A 21,962-nucleotide genomic window follows, 5' to 3' on the forward strand; every position below is an offset into this window, starting at 1 on the left:
AATCAGCACACAGGTGTGTCTTTCTGTTTAAAGCACAGTTACAAATTTCTGCCAAAGACCAGAAACCTTAAACGTAGGAGACATTTGGCAAATCTGCAGAAGCTGGTGGAAATCAGAACTTTATTGAAGTCAAATGCATTGCATCAAAAACGGTGCATAAAACAAATCTCTAAACCTGATCGCAGTGACTTGTGCAACAATATAAAAGTCTGCAATTGCAACAGACTTCCTAGCGGTCACTACACAGCTTTTGAAAGTGGAGGGGTGCGCAAACGGAAGGAATGCACCATTCTTGCCCAATATAAACCCTTGCAAAATAACCCTGCGATTTTATAAATATGACTGCTGGTTAAAATGAAGATCTGAAGAAAACTATTTATGCCACCTGTAACGTGAGCAGTGCTTTATTCCTTTGTCCAATGCCTTTTCTGTCTGCTTTTTCCTTCCATTTATTAAATCTAATTGATAAACTTTGCCAACCCTTTCTTTCCTTACAATCCCAATCTAACACCTCATCTCCTCTTGGATCTCTTCCCATCTCATTTTCCATATTTTTGTTTTAACTGCTGTGTTTTTTTTTTGTTTTCTACCATGACTTGATCCTCACTTTGTTTCTCTTTCACTGTCCCCCATTTTTTCCTCAATGCAACCTTACTTTTATTCATTTCATTAGTAACTGCTTCGTCTCCTCTGGGAAGAGCTGTCCAAAACAGCAGTGTCACAGCATTCATCATCATTACATCAGCAGCAGAAAAGTTCATACTGATTGTTATCAACGTAAAGAGCACTCTGATCACTGTGCAAGCAAACATAACATGTTTAATTTTTAAGAAATAAGCCTGAGTATTTGCGGTGTTCAGCTGTACAGCTTTGATCTGTTCTATTCGAAGCAGTCTTTGGGGATACAATAAAATTCGAACAGTATAAACTATATAAAAAAAGAGAAACCGAAGAGGTGGTGAGAAAAACGAGCAGGAAATTAGACTCTGTGTTCAAGCATAAAGGGCTGTTTATCAGTCCTATTAAACTGACCTACAAAATATCGTGGACATTTAGGAATTCAACAAAACTGTGCAACAAACAAATTCAAATCTAGAAGATATATAAAAAACCCAAGATCTGCAATTTACTGATTAATATATTCAACAAGCCAAGTCTTGTACCCATAGTTCCATTACAGCCTTGCCCTGCTATTACTGTGTACCTATGCAGTGGTCCTGAGTGTACCAAGAACATATTAACTTCACATTGCAAAGACACTGATAATAGTTTGTAAAAACAGATCTGTGGTAACTGCAAAGATGAAAATCAATATAAAAATTGCATTTACCATTTTTTCAGAGGCCAATGAATTCAGAAAGGTGTTCATTCAGGACTTGAATTTAAGAATACATACATGGGAGAAGAAGAAATTAAAAGCGACAATTTCCCCAAATGTCTTAATTACAAGAGCATTTTGCTTTCTAAAATTATTATGCAGCTCAAATTTCCTTTCACAAGTTAAAACTTAACACAAGCTCCCATTATTTTGCAGTTGCTTTCAATTCTTTTAAAATGAAGCTCGCTCCATCTTTTAAATACCAGATTAGCTAGATGAGTTGCTTAAAGTCAAGTAGCAGTGACAATCTGATGGTGCCAGGCAGCACTTTCAACTGGAGTCACAGATTAGAGGATTTCAATTAGCCTCTTGCATTTTGCCATTTACCTAATCTCTGTATTAAGGCTTCCTTTGTGCCTTCGCCACTGCCTTAACTAACTTTTCTTCTATATGCTCTGAGAACCAGAGATAATCTTCGCAAATGCGATCATTAAGAATGGCGAAGCTTTGCAACATTCATATAAAAGCCTCATTCAAAAAAAAACTGAACTGAAGCTACGATCAGAATAATGTCTAATTGAAATACAACTGAAGTACAGGTGAAGTCAATGGAAAGCAATGCAACACAAATAGCAAACCACAAATGATCTGTGCATTTTATATACAAAGGAAAAATGAATAAAATTCTATTAGAACAGTAACACTTGCATTTATGTAGCACCTTTAACACAGTAAAACATCCCGAGCCGCTTCTCAAGAGCGTAATCAGACAAAAAATTAACACCAAGCCATCAGGACAGGTGACGAAAATCTTTTTTTAAAATTCGTTCATGGGATGTGGGCGTCGCTGGCAAGGCCAGCATTTATTGCCTATTCCTAATTGCCCTTGAGAAGATGGTGGTGAGCCGTCTTCTTGAGCCGCTGCACTCCGTGTGGTGAAGGTTCTCCCAACAGTGCTGTTGTTAGGTGGGGAGTTCCAGGATTTTGACCCAGCAACGATGAAGGAACGGCGATATATTTCCAAGTCGGAATGGTGTGTGACTCGGAGGGGAACGTGCAGGTGGTGTTGTTCCCATGTGCCTGCTGCCCTTGTCCTTCCAGGTGGTAGAGGTCGCGGGTTTGGGAGGTGCTGTCGAAGAAGCCTTGGCGAGTTGCTGCGGTGCATCCTGTGGATGGTACACACTGCAGCCATGGTGCGCCGGTGGTGAAGGGAGTGAATATTTAGGGTGGTGGATGGGGCGCCAATCAAGCGTGCTGCTTTGTCCTGGATGGTGTTGAGCTTCTTGAGTGTTGGGGGAGCTGCACTCATCCAAGCAAGTGCAGAGTATTCCAACCAACTCCTGACTTGTGCCTTGTAGATGGTGAAAAGGTTTTGGGGAGTCAGGAGATGAGTCACTCGCCGCAGAATACCCAGCCTCTGACCTGCTCTTGTAGCCACAGTATTTATGTGGCTGGTCCAGTTAAGTTTCTGGTCAATGGTGACCCCCAGGATGCTGATGGTGGGGGATTCGGTGATGGTAATGCCATTGAATGTCAAGGGGAGGTGGTTAGGCTCTTTTTGTTGGAGATGGTCATTGCCTGGCACTTGTCTGGCGCAATTGTTACTTGCCACTTATCACCCCAAGCCTGGATGTTGTCCAGGTCTTGCTGCATGAGGGCATTATCTGAGGGGTTGGAACTGAACACTATGCAATCATCAGCGAACATCCCCATTTCTGACCTTATGATGGAGGGAATGTCATTGATGAAGCAGCTGAAGATGGTTGGGCCTAGGACACTGCCCTGAGGAACTCCTGCAGCAATGTCCAGGGGTTGAGATGATTGGCCTCCAACAACCACTACCATCTTCCTTTGTGCTAGGTACAACTCCAGCCACTGGAGAGTTTTCCCCGATACCCATTGACTTCAATTTTACTAGGGCTCCTTGGAGCCACACTCGGTCAAATGCTTGGTCGAAGAGGTAGGTTTTAAGGAGTGTATTAAAGGAGGAGAGGTGGAGAGGTTGAGAGGTTAGGTTTAGGGAGGGAATTCCAGAGTTTAGGGCCTAGACAGCTGAAGGCATCGCCGGCAATGGTGGAGCGAACAAAATGGGGGATGCACAAGAGGCCAGAATTGGAGGAACGCAGAGTTCTCGGAGAGTTGTAGGGCTGGAGGAGGTTACAGAGATAGGGAGGGGCAAGGCCAGGGATCATGCTGCCTTGTTATGTTTTTCAACCAAAGAAAAATTGCCCCTAGTATAAATCATGGTGTGTGATGTTGCAGAGACAGAATACAAAAAATTGCTTTAAATGTGTAAAGTGGTTGGCCTGGGGTCTTATTGCTTCTTCCAAATAAAAATGGTGTTTCTTTTATATTTTTCTCTCCTCTTGCAAAGGTACAGACTTCAAGGGTTCCACAGCTACCAGCATTCCTTCGGTGCTACTTTATGACTAAGTCCAGATAGTGAGTGTCCATGGTCTACGTGACCATGTGAGGCATCACAGCTGAGCCAGCACTCGTCCTTGCTCAACACTTTCACACATTATCCAGTAGGGGTCACTGGCTAACAATGAGGCTGGATTTTCCCTTCCCTAACCCAGAAACACTGAGGCCAGCTGTGGCGCTCAACTCAAACTGCTACTTCCAGCTGGTATCAACTAACAACAGACCAGGAATTAAACTTGGGATCTTCTGGAATGCATGCATCACCACGTGATGCATTTAGCCACTAAAACATCTGGGGAGCTCTGGTTTGGGGTATTCTCATAGTACACATTATGCAGCACTTAGATATATACTTGAAAAGGAAACATTTGCAAGGCTACGGCGAAAGGGCGGGGTAGTGGGACTAATTGGACAGCTCTTTCAAAGAGCTGGCACAGGCACAATGGGCCGAATGGCCTCATTCTGTGCAGTAAAATTCTATGATTAACTCCCGCCTAGGGATGTGACTTTCCCCAGGTCAGATTACACCCAGTTTACATCCGCTGGTATTAAACAGAAATACACCTTTCCCAATGTTTGAATTAGTGTCCAGTATTATATATGTACAAATTTGAATTGCATTTCTTTTGCTCGGAAGTAAAGACACAACTGGTAGGCAGAGGACCACATCTTCCCTCCGCCCCCACTCATGCTGAAAATGGGTTTGACCCCAGATGTCATTCCCAGCCCTCCTCAAAGTCAATGATGCTTCTCTCTAACAGCTCTAGAAAGCTTCAATAGATTTAAAGACTTGATCTTGCTCTGTTTTGTTAATGAAGACTATATTTGACACTGGTCTCACCAAACTAGCTGCCAGTCCTTTTGGCTAAGGAAGTTAACACACATGGAGATACCCAAAGAAATCACATTTCTCTGGTTATTACTCGAGAGTGAGATGTGGAAGATTTCATTAGAGATTAGTTGTTCCAGGTCAGTCTGGTGTCACTGTGGCTTAGTGACATGCATTGACATTCACAATTTAAGAAGTATTCTACAGACACATAAATAACAAAAGAAAAATCAGGATAGGGATACACACGATAAACTCACTGGTAATGACAGTGAAATGGCAGAAATATTAAATAATTATTTTGTCTCAGTATTTACCAGGGAGACTAACATGGTGGGCATGACTTGATGAAGAGATCAAAAAAGATATAATGACATTTAAGATAGAAAGGGGGGAAATAATTGATAAACTAATTAAACATGGAGAGGATAAAACCCCTGGTCCGGGCGGATTGAATCAGCGCATATTAAAAGAAGTTAGGGAAGAGATAGCAGAGGCACTATTACATACATATAAAAATTCATTAGAAAAGGGAATAGTGCCAGAGGACCGGCGAACAGCTAACATGATTCCTATATTTAAAAAGGGAGTGAGAACAAGTGCAGGGAACTACAGACCAATTAGCTTAACATCAGTGGTAGGAAAGATCATGGAATCCTTACTCAAAGATATAATAGAAAAACATCTAGAAACCAAAAATATAATAAATAGTCAGCACGGATTTCAAAAGGGACAATTATGCTTGACCGACCTTATTGAATTCTTTAAAGAAGTAACAGAAAGGATAGACAAGAGTAACACAGTAGATGTAATATATTTGGATTTCCAAAAGGCCTTCGATAAGGTACCGCATAGTAGACTCGTGACTAAGGTCAGAGCATGTGGAGTCAGGGCACAAGTACCAGAATGGATAGCAAGCTGGCTACAAAACAGAAAACAGAATGGAGGACTTAAAGATAGTTACTCAGCCTGGAAAAAGGTGGGAAGTGGTGTTCTACAAGGACAGGTGCTGGGACCACTATTGCTCACAGTTACTTAAACAATTTGGACTCGGGAATCGGAAGTGCAATTTCAAAATTTGCAGATGACACCAAATTTGGGGGCATTGTTAATACTGAGGAAGACTGCTATAAAATACAAGATGACATTAATAAACTTGCAGAATGGGTGTGTAATTGGAAAATTGGTTTCAATATAGACAAGTGTGAGGTGGTACATTTTGGTAGGGAGAATAAGGGGGCTACATACTGCTGGGATAATAAGAATCTAAATGGGGCAGAGGGATCTGGGGGAACGGATATACAAATCACTAAAAGTAGCGATGCAGGTTAATAATCCCATTAACACAAAGCAAACCAAGCCCTGGGATTCATTTCTAGAGGGATAGAATTGAAAAGCAGAAGTTATGTTATACTTGTATAGAACCTTGATTAAACCACACTTGGAGTACTGTGAACAGTTCTGGTCTCCATATTATAAAAAGGATATAAAGGCACGGAAGATGGTGCAAAAACGATTTACTAGGGTGATACCTGAACTGAGAGGTTATACCCATCAGGAAAGATTGAACAGGCTGGGGCTCTTTTCTCTAGAAAAGAGAAGACTGAGGGATGACCTGATAGAGGTCTTCAAGAATATGAAAGGGTTTGATAGGGTAGACCTAGAGGAGATGTTTCCACTTGGGGGGAAAACCAGAACTAGGGGCCATAAATATAAGATAGTTACGAATAAATCCAATAGGAAATTCAGGAGAAACTTCTTTACCCAGAGAGTGGTTAAAATGTGAAACTTGCTACCACAAGGAGTAGTTGAGGCGACTAGCATAGATGCATTTAAGCAGAAGCTAGATAAACATATGAGGGAGAAAGGAATAGAAGGGTATGCTGATAGGGTTAGATGAAGTCGGAAGGGAGGAGGCTCGTGCAAAGCATAAACACTGGCCTGGACCTGTTGGGCCAAATGGACTGTTTCTGTGCTGTACATTCTATGTAATTTCTCTCTAGGCCAGGTAATGATTTAGAACATCCAAAGAGAGTGAGAGAAAGGGGGGATTTTCTTTTCTTTTTCATTATTTAGAATGGGTGGGAATAAGTTCACTTTCTCATAATTGTATTAAACGTTAACTCAGCAAATCTGAAGTTATGATGCCCAGTGCAAAATATTGGTGATGTCTATTTAAAGCAAACTTTATTGCGGTTGCTAATAGTTTTTTTAAAATTAAAAATGACCAAAAATTTAGTGATTGTGAACACAATTAGGCTATACAACACTCGAAAGATTTCTAGTTGAAGTCCTGAGTAGAAATTGTAATGGCAGTGGACAGGTGTTTGTCTCTTCAATTGTACATATGGACTATTTTACATGTGGTAAAGTACAACTGTATACTAGAAGGGCAAGTCGAGCAGAATATTGGGGAAGGGAGACATGTAGAGTTAAATATCAAGCTGGTGCATTTCCTTTCTGATCCTGCTTTTTAAATGTCCTTATTTATATCTTAGCCAGTGCTCTTGGAAAATTTGATGGGGTGGGTATAAAAACCATTTGAAAACAATTTATTTTGGGGCTCACCATAGTTTTTACTGCAGATATTAAACAGCTGCAGTGTCTTGGAGATCAGAGCAATATTAAATGCTATAAAAAAAATTAAAGCTCTTCAGTTTCCAATGATGAGAAAAGTTAAAGCAGTTGACGCCTATCGCAATATCAAAGGCAATCATCACTTCACTCTTGTTCTAGTTTAAGCTGTAATCAAGTGGTACCTTCAGCAACCAGGGTAAATAGACATTTCTATAGCAAGTGTATTGGGAAAGGTTACGCCCTTAACCAGTGCCATCCACTCCAGCAACATTAACGCTGTTTTGTGTTACAACAGAAAAGGTCTCCATCACCGTGACAAAGAGCAAGAGGTGAAGTCACCCATCAAGTCCCCCTCTCTATAGCAGGAATACCGCTTTGGATATGATCTTACTTATTCTTTGAATGCAGTTCAACCTACGCATACAAATGAATATGCTATTATCCAAACAAGAGAAATCACAGGACACTGCCCCTTTTGCTTCATGGCAGCAGCCTTTAAAGTCACATGACTGCCACCCTCCAACGTTTCACTTAAGGCCTCATTCTGAATTTGCATCTTCTTTTTTTGGAACAGAAGGAATCAAGTACATTCATAGGTTTGATAAGTTACAAATGCTGTGAGTCAGTGAGAGGGGAAAAAAGAGGGGTCAGTGTTAAGAGAGCCTTCTATGTTGAGTCTGAGCTACATTCAGAGAATGAGACAGATCAGAAGGAAAGAATCAACCATTCAAACTCATTTGTTTATTCTCTATGAACAAATCTGTAATTCTATCATGGAACAAAAAGCACACAGAATTTTAAAGGCACTAAACGGCTGACACCCTGAGTTACTGGCACAGGGCAGCAATGCTTTGCATGTACATTACTCTCTGATGCTGTCTTTACTTGTTGGGACATGAAATGGCTGCAGAATAATCCTTCATTTTGCCTGGTAGACCTGTTTTGATATCTGGTGTTTGGTAATGGGTTTATCAAATAAAATATATGTATGGGCTGGCCTGGCAAACATCCTTGGTTCGGTCTAAAGATTGGCTTGACTCTAAGGACATCAGAGCACAATACATTCTCTCCACAGAAGCATGCGATGGCAGGTAAAGCTTAAAGACCATAACCTTAAGCGATGAATGAATCAAGTAATTTATACAAAACCTTCAGATTTAATCACAAGATTGCCCTATCCAGTTACAAAACAATAGCGTTAGATTTTCCATCCATTGGCTATCAATGAACAGAAAATCCAATCCATTTCAAGTGGGACTACTATAACATGAAGTCCCACTTATTCTGCATGTGGAAATGAGAGCAAGATGTCTGATAACAGTCCAAGTAGGGTACCTAAGATCATGCAATACCATAGGTTCAAATGGTTCATGACCTTGGAGAGAGCAAGATTCAGATTCCAAGTAGATGACAGTGGACAAACAAAAAGTTTAAAGTTTCTAGGTGTCCTTAATGAATTTGGATATCACAAGATGTTCTTCTACTAACTTCCTGGCAGGATGGGCGAGGGGTGGTGAGGAAGAACAGACTGCAACATCAGCTAAAAGAACCCTTAAACTGGGTGACAGACTTTGGGGACTTGAAATAAAGAATGGCCCTGAGCATTGATATAGAACATCTAGGAAATCAAACCCCAAAAGGATGAAACAATTATTGTCACATCACTGCATAAACATCTTCCACTTTTTGTAAGGAGTTCTTTTACAAGAGTTAGCAGAGTACTCACTGCATCTCAAAGAAAGCACTGCATCAATAGTCTTTCCCTATCAAGGCCCAAACGGTAAAATGTAAGTTTTACAGGGAATCATGCCATATGTAGCCAAGGAGATCAGAGATTAGAAAATCGATCAGTGAAGTTCACGCATAACAATTACAAAATCTCTACGTGCACTACGTTTACACAGGTGTTAACTAGTTTAAAATAAGTGGGTTAATGCCTGTGTTAAAAGGGCACACAGCAATGTCGGAAGAGCACATTAAGTGCTCCACATGAACGTTGCAGATCAAAAGTTCTACTCTCAGATTTTCTGGATTAAGGAGCCCCAATGCTGCCCTTAGCTACAACCAATCTTGTGAACAATGGTGGAGATGGGAGGATCAGAATAAAATCTACACAGAAACATTCTTGCCCAAAGACTGGCAGAGCATCAAGAGTGACCACTTGGCCTTCTTGTCTCTTTCACCAAAATCTTTGCAAGGTTTCCATGAGAACAATCCCTGAGTAACCCAAGTCTAAGATCATGTGTAGTGTCTTGTGACATAGGGTCCATTCATGCAGTTCACCTCAGGACATATACTGTAATAACCTGCACCACTGCAAAGTATTGAGCAAATAAAATTGAGAGGTTATGGCATGTATTGTGTTCTTGCATAGTGATAAACAGCAAGTTTCCTCTTGTTCATAAACCACACTACCATGGTATGATCAAACCCACTTCTGAGTGTCACAGGTAACTTCTCCAAAGAACTGGGCCAACCAAACCCAACATCCATTTTTCTCAACAACTTTTAACATGACCATCTCTGTGGTGAAGACAATGGATGGTTTCTATGCGCACTAACCAATTCTGTCTATGCCTGCCTTCAACGATTTGGTTGTAACTTGTCTTTCAGATAAGGAGTCAACCCCTTTGAACAATGTGACATCTTCAAAGAGAACATCACGTTGCATGATATCCACAAGGTCACCAAAAGGGATAAGAAACAGAGTGGGGCCGACAACACCTCCCTGATGGACTCCTGCATAGTAGTTATGATTAGTTGTGATAAGATGACAAACAGCTCCCACAAAATGTTATCAGTCCATGCACCTTTACTGAAGGACTGACCATGCATCAGTATCCATAGTCTAGAGGAAAAGGAATACTTTGCCCTGACAACTAGCCTCTGATTCTTTAGTGAAGCTGGAAGAGATTGTACTGGTTGCAAATAATTGCTTCATCTTCTTCCTAGTCTTATGAATAACATAAAATTTAACGTCACCTTGGCTCAGTTGAAAGCTCTCTTGCCTCTGTCAGAGGTCGTGGGTTCAGTACTTGAGCATATAATGTCGGCTGACACTTCAGAGCAGTACTGAGAGAATGTTACTTTGTTGGGAGTTTCCATCTTTTGGATGAGACTCTAGTCTACCCGCTCAAATGGATATAAAATATCCAATAGGACTATTTGAAGAACGGGGAGTTATCCAGTGCCCTGGCCGACATTCATCAAAAAAAGGTGATTTGTTCTTTCATCTCATTTGTTGTTAGTGGGACCATGCTGTGCACAAATTGGCTGCTGCATTTGCCTACGTAACAACGGTGAGTACATTTCAGAAGTAACCCATTGGGAGAAGGAGGCTCTGTGAACATCCCCATCCTCAAGAATGGCAGAGTCCAGCACGTGAGTGCAAAAGACAAGGCTGAAGCGTTTGCAACCATCTTCAGCCAGAAGTGACGAGTGGGTGATCCATCTCGGCCTCCTCCCGATATCCCCACCATCATGGAAGCCAGTCTTCAGACAAATTCGATTTACTCCACGTGATGTCAAGAAACGGCTGAGTGCACTGGATACAGCAAAGGCAATGGGCCCCGACAACATCCCGGCTGTAGTGCTGAAGGCTTGTGCTCCAGAACTAGCCGCGCCTTTGGCTAAACTGTTCCAGTACAGCTACAACACTGGCATCTACCCAACAATGTGGAAAATTGCACAGGTATGACCTGTTCAATCTTTCTTGGAAGGTGAAACACTATGAAATATTTATTAACCTAACATTATCTACAGTTTGCTTACCCTTAATAAACCAGCCTTACTTGATCTGAGTAACCACACGTCATACATACCTCTTTAAATTTCACAAAGTACTAAGTAATACTGATTTCTAAGCTGTTAATTATGTAGAGATACGAGGATAGGGTTTAACCATCTTAGTGTGAATTCATAAGAACATAAGAACATAAGAAATTGGAGCAGGAGTAGGCCAATCGGCCCCTCGAGCCTGCTCCGCCATTCAATAAGATCATGGCTGATCTGATCCCAACCACAAATCTAAAGAACACAAGAAGTCGGAGCAGGACCCGGCCACATAGCCCCTGGGCCCTCTCCGCCACCCACAGGGCATTGACCGATCCGAACTCAGCTTCATGTCCAATTTCCTGCCCGCTCCCCATAACCCCTAATTCCCTTTACTTCTAGGAAACTGTCTATTTCTGTTTTAAATTTATCTAATGATGTAGCTTCCACAGCTTCCTGGGGCAGCAAATTCCACAGACCTACCACCCTCTGAGTGAAGAAGTTTCTCCTCATCTCAGTTTTGAAAGAGCAGCCCCTTATTCTAAGATTATGCCCCCTAGTTCTAGTTTCACCCATCTTTGGGAACATCCTTACTGCATCCACCCGATCAAGACCCTTCACAATCTTATATGTTTCAATAAGATCGCCTCTCATTCTTCTGAACTCCAATGAGTAGAGTCCCAATCTACTCAACCTCTCCTCATATGTCCGCCCCCTCATCCCCAGGATTAACCGAGTGAACCTTCTTTGTACTGCCTCGAGAGCAAGTATGTCTTTTCTTAAGTATGGAGACCAAAACTGTATGCAGTATTCCAGGTGCGGTCTCACCAATACCTTATATAACTGCAGCAATACCTCCTTGTTTTTATATTCTATCCCCCTAGCAATAAAAGCCAACATTCCGTTGGCTTTCTTGATCACCTGCTGCACCTGCATACCAACTTTTTGATTTTCTTGCACTAGGACCCCCAGATCCCTTTGTACTGCAGTACTTTCCAGTCTCTCGCCATTAAGAAAATAACTTGCTCTCTGATTTTTCCTGCCAAAGTGCATAACCTCACATTTTCCAATATTATATTGCATCTGCCAAATCTCCGCCCACTCACCCAGCCTGTCTATATCCCCTTGCAGGTTTTTTATGTCCTCCTCACTCTCTACTTTCCCTCCCATCTTTGTATCATCTGCAAATTTTGATATGTTGCACTCGGTCCCCTCCTCCAAATCATTAATATAGATTGTAAAGAGTTGGGGACCCAGCACCGACCCCTGTGGAACACCACTGGTTACTGGTTGCCAGTCCGAAAATGAACCATTTATCCCAACTCTCTGCTTCCTGTTCGATAACCAATCCTCCACCCATGCCAGAATATTACCCCCAATCCCGTGATTTTTTATCTTAAGTAATAATCTTTTATGTGGCACCTTGTCGAATGCCTTCTGGAAGTCTAAATACACTATGTCCACTGGTTCCCCTTTATCCACCCTATACGTTATATCCTCGAAGAACTCAAGCAAATTTGTCAGACATGACTTCCCCTTCATAAAGCCATGCTGACTTTGTCCTATTAAATTATGCTTATCTAAATGTTCTGTTACTGTCTCCTTAATAATAGACTCCAAAATTTTACCCACCACAGATGTTAAGCTAACTGGCCTATAATTTCCAGCCTTCTGCCTACTACCCTTTTTAAATAACGGTGTTACATTAGCAGTTTTCCAATCTGCCGGGACCTCTCCTGAGTCCAGGGAATTTTGGAAAACTATCACCAAAGCATCCACAATCCCTACTGCCACTTCCCTCAAGACCCTAGGATGGAAGCCATCAGGTCCAGGGGATTTATCCGCCTTGAGTCCCATTATTTTACCGAGTACCATCTCTTGAGTGATTTTAATCGTATTTAGCTCCTCCCCCCCGAGAGTCCCCTGTTTGTCCAGTGTTGGGATATTCTTAGTGTCCTCTACTGTAAAGACTGAAACAAAATATTTGTTCAGCATTTTTGCCATCTCCATGTTTCCCACCATTAATTTCCCGGTCTCATCCTCTAAGGGACCTATGTTTGCCTTAGCCACCCTTTTTCTTTTTATATAACTATAGAAACTCTTGCTATCTGTTTTTATATTTTTTGCTAATTTCTTTTCATAATCTAACTTCCCTTTCTTAATCAATCCTTTAGTTACTTTTTGCTGTCTTTTGAAGAATTCCCAATCTTCTATCCTCCCACTAAGTTTGGCTACCTTATATGTCCTTGTTTTTAGTCGGATACTATCCTTGATTTCTTTACTTAGCCACGGGTGGCTGTCATTTCTTTTACACCCTTTTTTCCTCAGTGGAATATATTTATTTTGAAAGTTGTAAAATAACTCCCTAAATGAACACCACTGCTCATGTACCGTCTTACCCTTTAATCTATTTTCCCAGTCCACTTTAATCAATTCCGCTCTCATACCATCATAGTCTCCTTTATTCAAGCTCAGTACGCTTGTTTGAGAATCAACCTTCTCACCCTCTAATTGGATATGGAATTCAACCATGTTGTGGTCGCTCGTTCCAAGGGGATCCTTAACTAGGACATTATTAATTAATCCTGACTCATTACACAGGACCAGGTCCAAGGTTGCCTGCCCCCTTGTAGGATCAGTTACATACTGCTCAAGAAATCCATCCCTGATGCACTCAATGAACTCGTCCTCAAGGCTGCTCTGCCCAATTTGATTTGTCCAGTTAATATGATAATTAAAATCCCCCATAATTATGGCTGTTCCCTTATTACATGCCCCGACTATCTCCTGATTAATACTTCTTCCAGCAGAGTTGCAACTATTAGGAGGCCTATATACTACGCCCACTAATGTTTTTTTTCCCTTATTATTCCTTATCTCCACCCAAACTGTTTCATTATCTTGATGCTTTGTCCCAATATCATTTCTCTGTATTACAGTGATTCCTTCCTTTATTAACATAGCCACCCCACCTCCCCTTCCTTCCTGCCTGTCCTTCCTGATTGTTAAATACCCTGGCATATTTAATTCCCAGTCGTTGTCACCCTGCAGCCATGTTTCTGTAATGGCCACAAGATCATACCCATACGTAGTTATTTGTGCCGTTAACTCGTCCATTTTATTACGAATGCTACGTGCATTCAGATAAAGAACTTTCAAATCTGTTTTGTGACGCTTAGTTCCTGCTTTTTCCTTTTTTAACACTTTACCTATTACTCCATACCTTCTGTCCCTTCCTGTTACGCTTTCCTCTCTCTCCCTGCTCAGGTTCCCAACCCCCTGCCACTTTAGTTTAAACCCTCCCCAACAGCACTAGCAAACACTCCTCCTAGGACAGCGGTCCCGGCCCTGCCCAGGTGCAGACCGTCCGGTTTGTACTGGTCCCACCTCCCCCAGAACCGTTTCCAGTGTCCCAGGAATTTGAATCCCTCCCCCTTGCACCATTCCTCTAGCCACGTATTCATTTGAAATATCCTCCTATTTCTACTCTGACTAGCACGTGGCACTGGCAGCAATCCAGAGATTACTACCTTTGAGGTCCTATTTTTTAATTTACCTCCTAACTCCCTATATTCTGCTTTTAGGACCTCATCCCCTTTTTTACCTATATCGTTGGTGCCTATGTGCACCACGACAGCTGGCTGTTCGCCCTCCCCCTCCAAAATGTTCTGTAGCCGCTCCGAGACATCCTTGATCCTTGCACCAGGGAGGCAACACACCATCCTGGAGTCTCGGTTGCGGCCGCAGAAACGCCTGTCTATTCCATGAGGAAAGCTCTGGGCTGAGATTTACCCAAATGTGTGGTCAGAATGGCCACTTAAATTGACATTATCATCCATCATTACCTAACCTGCTTTAACTTTGCTAGGTCACTTGCACTAACATATTTGCCCAGTTTATTCTCCTTCAAGGGGGTCTGGACTGACCTTTGTAGAAATACGAACGGTGAAAGCAGCTTTGAGTTTGTGGTTATATTTTTCAGGGATTTTTTTTCATCTCCTAGAAGGAATTTGTATTCTCTTGCTTCCTCAGCTTGTATATCAGGAAGTAGCTAGGTTGTCTCTCTATTTGATGAATCCAAGTCAGTACTCCACCCAACTGGAAGAACACAGCATTTTCGATCAACTTTTACAAGCCAGGAAGCAGAACAGTACAAGTTGCACAATGGAATAACTGTCCATTATACCTGATTGAATATCTGTTGAATATAGTGGTACATAAACACACATAAGTGTGTCATTAAGCCAGCACGGTTAATGCAGACTTCCACATAAGAGTACGGCTGTTCCAGATATTCTGCGCTCTGAAACTATTAAGCAGAAATGATCAATAAGATTTATTTCCAGCTGCATTGCACCCAAGAGATCTTTAGATGACCTGTACCATGGGCAACTGATTATCCATTAGTGACCTTGCATATCAAAAACTAGAGTTCATTACCAGCCTGTTTTAAAACATATTACAAAGGTTGCAAGGGTAAATACTGAAGTATTGTTTCTACTGGTTGATGAACTGATAACAAGGGGGCACAGTTTGAGGATCATCACGAGAGAAATGAAGAGGGAAACAAGAAGAAATATTTTCACACATGTTATTAGAATATGGAATGCTTTACCACAAGTGGCTATTGAGGCAGGGTAAAGGGAACTGGATAAGTACTTAAGAAGGAAAAGAGATATGGAGATATGAAAATAAAATAGAGTTAACACCAACACAGATGCAATGGGCCGCATAGCCTCATTCTGTTCGAAAATTTCTATGAACGGTTGTTATCTTTCCAATTTTCCCAACAAAGTATTTAAAAGTTAGCTGTATCATTTTTTTAAAAATCGAATTATTTTATACAAGGTTTTTCTATTTAAAAAGGAAACGTCTCATTCGGTCCTTTACCAACTAGGTTGAAAGATTCAGATCAACTAATAGAAGGGGACATCAACAATAAGAGCAGTTTCATTTAAAAGCAGGTTATTTCTGAAAAATCTTACTGGTTCTCTTAAGAGCTCTACTGTACTGAATCACAAGATACTAAAGGTATTTGTAATAACCCAACTAATATCTGAGGCTGTTTCCTGTAATTGAGAAAAAGAACCGACAGTAACTTTAATTGCAAATGTTAGGACATTAAACGTTTGGTGCTCCTTAAATGTCAATAATGGGGAATGAGCACTTTGGTACCTTTGTCACCCCAAGCACTTCCACTTGAGCTACAGCATAACCAAATGATAAATAAAGTTATCTTCACTCTGTGCCAACGGTGTTTCCTAACCCTTAGATGGCCAGCAGATCCAGAGAAATTCTTGTCTCCCAAGGCCAGACAGTTTTGTGAAAGTTTTACCTCACGCACATGATGCTGAAACAAATACTAATATTACGGGGGGGGGGGGGGGGGGGGGGAGGGTAGATACTTAAATGTCAGGAGCATCTTTATCACTGTAATATTAACCTTAAACAGCTATCGGTGCACTTGCGCTCTAGCTACTGCAACCAGTCCCTACAAAATCAATTCCAGCCTGGCAGAACCTGATTTATGCTACCTGGCTGTAATTCGAACTCTCAGAATCAAGAGAGAATGAGGTCAGGAACCAGCTCCGAAGGTGTATGGTCATTTTTGTGTCACTGCAAAACAAAAGCCTCTTGCAGCAATTATAGAATCATAGAAGCAGCACGGAAGGAGGCCATTCGGCCCATTGAGTCCACGCCAGCTCTATGCAAGAGCAATCCAGTTAGTCCCACTCCCCCTTCCTATACCCGTAGCCTTGCAAATTTTGTCCTTTCAAGTACTTATCCAGTTCCCTTTTGAAAGCCATGATTGAATCTGCCTCCACCACCCCCTCGGGCAGTGCATTCCAGATCCTAACAACTTGCAGTGTAAAAAAGCTTTTCCTAATGTCACCTTTGGTTCTTTTGCCAATCACCTTAAATCTATGTCCTCTGGTTCTTGACCCTTCCGCCAATGGGAACAGTTTCTCTCTCTCTACTCTGACTAGACCCTTCATGATTTTGAATACCTCTATCAAATCTCCTCGCAACCATCTCTGTTCCAAGGAGAACAACCCCAGCTTCTCCAGTCTATCCATGTAACTAAAATCCCTCAACCCTGGAATCATTCTAGTAAATCTCTTCTGCACCCTCTCTAAGGCCTTCATATCTTTCCTAAAGTGTGGTGCCCAGAACTGGACACAATACTCCAGTTGTGGCCAAACCAGTGTTTCATAAAGGTTCATCATGACTGCCATACTTTTGTACTCTATGCCTCTATTTATAAAGCCCACGATCCTGTATGCTTTTTTAAACCACTTTCTCAACCTGCCCTGCCACCTTCAATGATTTGTGCACATATACCCCTAGATCTCTCTGTTCCTGTACCCCTTTTAGAGTTGTGCCCTCTAGCTTATATTGCCTCTCCTCATTTGCCCTACTGAAATGTATCAATTCATACTTTTCTGCATTAAATTTCATCTGCCACATGTCCGCCCATGCCACCAGCTTGTCTATATCCTCTTGAAGTCTATCACTATCCTCCTCACTGCTCACTACCCTTCCAAGTTTTGTGTCATCTGCAAATTTTGAAATTGTGCCCTGTACACCCAAGTCAAAGTCATTAATATACAAGAAAAGCAGTGGTCCCAGCACCGACCCCTGGGGAACACCACTGTACACCTCCCTCCAGTCTTTATCAAACGCCTTTTGAAAGTCCATATACACCACATCAACTGCATTGCCTTCATCTATCCTCTCTGTTACCTCATCAAAAAACTCTATCAAGTTTGTTAAACATGATTTGCCTTTAACAAATCCATGCTGGCTTTCCCTAATCAATCCACACTTGTCCAAGTGACTGTTAATTCTGTCCCGGATCATCATTTCTAAAAGTTTCCCCACCACTGAGGTTAAACTGATTGGCTTATTGTTGCTGGATTTATCCTACACGCTTTTGCATTAAGTGGCAATGCACCTTAAATAAGCACTAGAATTATTTTTTAAATGTGAAACATTTAAATTATGCTCACCCTTTCTTCCAAACTCTTTACCGCTCTTACTTATATTGATCAACTTCAATTGCATTTCCTCTTAGGCCTTTTACCATTTTTATTCTTCCCCTTTTACAAAAAACATTTGGACTCAAAGTTAAGGGCTAAAACTCAATCCAAAACACCACCAGAGTTAAGAATAAGAGATAACAACATAAAACAGAAAGTATTTAACACCAAATTTGGGTTTTAGAATGTAGGAAGTAGAGGTTTGAGGAGATAACTAGTCGTACAGTTTTGAGATCTTGGAAAACAATGAGCAAGAGCAGAAAATCCTGTAACGAGCCTTGATTTCTATACAGTAAAGATGCAGGAACATAGACGGTCAAGTACTATGACTTATATGTAGCTTAGATGGAACAAGAACATTCAGAGGAGCACTAGGCATTGTAGTATCAATAGAATAGAGATAAGAAATGTTGCAGTAAAGAAAAGCTGGAGGAGACTAGATGGAACACAGGAATCTGTTAGATAACAAGCTTTTTGACTTGTTGCGCTCCGGAAAATGAAAAGATGCTAGAAGAGCCTCCGTAAAGATGTAACAGTCTTGGATGGATTTGGCCTTTGTAGAGAATTAAGTGTTGAAAAGAAAGGTATTGGCACAAAAGAAGAAAGCAAGCTTCTTGAAGTCAACTTCAAGCATTCGAGCACAAAGGAGATACTGAAAGCAAGAAAGTCAATAGATGGAGAAGGGCTAAAGGTAGAACCTTCAAAGATGAAGGTCGATAGGGAGAAATTAATCTTGTGAGAGATGTGAAGAAATTCTGAAGAAATGAAAAACAAGATTTTTGTTGCCCCATCAAAAGGCAAGAGGAAATAAAGATGTAGCAATTCAGCCACTGCACTGCAAGGGGAATTGTTGTTGTGCATACCTTGGCTGCGCAATCTGAAGGAAGTTGCAGAATGGAATCATCACCAAAACAGCGCATGGCGTTAGAAGACTGGAGGCGGTCCTCAATATGATGGAGGAACAGTCGAAAAAGGAGTTAATGGAAAGACACTGAGGTTGAATCATCAATCACAACACAGACAGAATGACTTGAGGGGAAATGACATGGCAATGAACATAGCATTGGCTCCCACCATTCATTTGGAGGTGTGAACATCTTTTCAGAAAAACCTAGAGATTTCCTTTGACTGATAATTGGCTTAGAAATTCCAGAATGTGAAAATTTCCGTGGCTGCTATGCACATGCAGTCAGATCAATTTTTGACGTAGTCACACATGAATCACAGAAGTGGCTTGACAGCAGCCTCAAGCCTAACCTCACCAAGACAAGTAAATTCATCCATGCTGCTGGAAAGGTTAATAATATCGACAGAGACTTCCCCAATTTCAGCAATGTGACTTTTCCATTTCGTACGCCAGTTAACCTTGTGGTGTCTGAGTGAGATTGTCAATTTAGTGCCAATTGTGGGCAGTGTTTGTATGACTCACCCTAACTAGGTGTGGGGTTGCCGAACTCATTCCACCTTACACTATCACAGTGAGCACAGACTTTCCAAGCTTAGGGATGGGCAATAAATGCTGGCCTTGCCAGCGACGCCCACATCCCATGAACAAATAAAAAAAATATTCAAACCCAGGGCCCTAAAGATTACGGGACACTGTGCTAACATACTGGCTTACCCAGTTTCCCATCAGTTACAATTTTAATATCCAACAGAAATTTTAGAAATAAAAACAGCCCCCCCCCAATCCACCCATCATGTTTGAGCAGTAAATATTATTGCTGCATCATGTTCAAAGCAAGTCCATTCAATGGCTCAGCTGCTTCAATTTCTAAGTGACAAAACTATGAAAAGTATTCCATTAATTATTTGCCCTGAATCAATTCCAGTCATATTCATGGGGGGAGTGGAACAGAAGACAAAGTCAACCTGAAGTAGTACATTCTAATTCACTGACAACACAGTCACTTATATACACCACACAGTCAGTTTTCAGTGCTTTTCAAAAAAAAATTCAATAAGTAAATTTCCGCGATCCCAAACTGAGCCATGCCGCACCTAATTGTAAGAACGCAATAAAAGAGGCTGTGACAGGAAAGAAATTCTGGAATACAAAGGTAAAACTCGCAAAAATAAAACAATAAATGGACGAGACCCACAAAGCCAAATATAGTTAGGTGAAGTAACACAAAAGGTGTGGATTTTGCAAGTTTCCGTTTTAAATGGAGTTCAGATGGTGATTGCTAATCAACAGTCAAGATCAGATTGGTTCACTGATTTCAATTGTTAATGTAAGGAACAGCGCTGTTTTTTTTTTGAAAAGCACTGAAAACTGACACTGTGGTGCATATAAGTGAATATGTTGTCTAGTGAATTAGAATGTACTACTTCAGGTTGACTAAAATGAGGAAGACAGTTGTGGACCAAAATTGGCATTAAATAACTAAAAGAAAAGAAAAATTCTAAATAAAGAGATAACAGTAAAACCAAAGTTTTAATTATTTCCAGGACTAAAGCAGCACTGATCACTAGTTCACAACTTTTAGAACATTTGTTTCAAATTGAAACCGTCAAATGAAGTCTCAATTGTCAGTCAAGCACCAGTTTATCAGGTCAGACCTTGCTAGAGTGGGGCATCTCGCGGTGTACGCCATTAGTTAGACTTTTTCCTGCACCCTTGAGCTCAAAACTTTTTTGTGCCGTAACTTGCTGGAAGTGCAAGCTGATAATGATGTAGCAAGGGCAACGGAGCATCTGGGGCCTTAGTGAACGGCGGAACCAACAATGTATCTCCTTAACCAATGAGATTTAAAGATTGAGAAGGAACGAGGAATGACAGAGAAGGAGGTGAATTGGAGTCATATCAGGCGCAGAAAGAGAAATAAAGAGGTGAAGAAAGATTGGATTAGAGAGAGAAAAAAAGACAAAGAAAAAAAATGTAAACATTTACAATGACATTTACAAATGTTCTAAACAATAATTTACTACATGCAGGAATGAGATTGCACAATTTAAGTTGCTCCCTTTCTGGGCCAGAGAGGTTGATTGGCATTGCATTACCACTTGCACTCTTAAGTTCCAGTTCTAACTTTCTGCAGTGAGTTTAATGAGCAATTAATGTGAAAATACAGCAACATCTTAAAAATAACGGGGAAGCTAAGGGCGAGATGCTGTTTGTGCAAAGCAAACGCAGAGGGGCGAAATCGACCAGCGAGTTCTGGTGTTTTGCAACTCACGGCATATCTCTTAAACCCCTGAACTTGCTGGTCGAGTTACGCATCAACACGCCATTATTTTTCCAACAACATCCGGCCTAATATGTCTCAATATTTCTTCCACCATCATTTGATATGTAGAGAAATGAAACAATAATGACACTTTTGACCCACGATTGAATGTAAAAAGAATGGGACATTAAAATAATGCATCACTTCCAGAGTCAATATTATATTTGCAGTTCAGTATGAAAAAGAAACAAAACCAAGAACTTAAATATATGGCAGAAAGCTCACAACCCCCATATCCAATCTCCTTAAATTCTGATGGATTAACACTTACATTAATGGCATATCCTGAAATGTTGTTATTGTAAATTAATATATTGTTTAAATAATATCTTAATCCAACATCTGCAGTAATCTTTCTCTAACCACACCAAATCATGGCCATTTAGGATGTAACTTTGAATCAAACCAGCATCTTTACTTAATCAATGGAAATGAAATCCAGTGTAATTCTCCTACTTATGCTAATGACCACACTGAAACGTCCAAGAATATTCAATGTCTAAAGAGTTGCTGTTAGAATTTAATTTTAAATAAAGGCTAGGAGGATTAAGACCTGGCAGCAAGATTGAAGCACTCATCCAACTTGGAATTTATGGGTTCAAGGCCAAGTTTTACCTGTCATCCAACCCCACAGGTCTTGGGAAAATTAGATTTATTGCTTCTTTGCTGAGCAATTAGTTGGAGCGCTGGTTGTGTTTGCGGGGGGGCAAAGAGTTGGAAGGAGAGAAAGGGGGCGGAGAGAAAGGAAGAAAGAAAGAAAGAAAGAAAGAAAG

General features: G+C 41.0%; 1 protein-coding gene across 1 annotated transcript in view; it reads right to left on the bottom strand.

Annotated features, from left to right (window-relative positions):
• Positions 1-21,962, bottom strand: part of LOC137318085 (transcriptional activator GLI3-like) — a 371,554-nt gene that overhangs the window by 336,856 nt on the left and 12,736 nt on the right. The window lies entirely within an intron of this gene.

This window comes from Heptranchias perlo, chromosome 3 (assembly GCF_035084215.1).
Source record: "Heptranchias perlo isolate sHepPer1 chromosome 3, sHepPer1.hap1, whole genome shotgun sequence".
Classification (NCBI taxonomy): Eukaryota; Metazoa; Chordata; class Chondrichthyes; order Hexanchiformes; family Hexanchidae; genus Heptranchias; species Heptranchias perlo.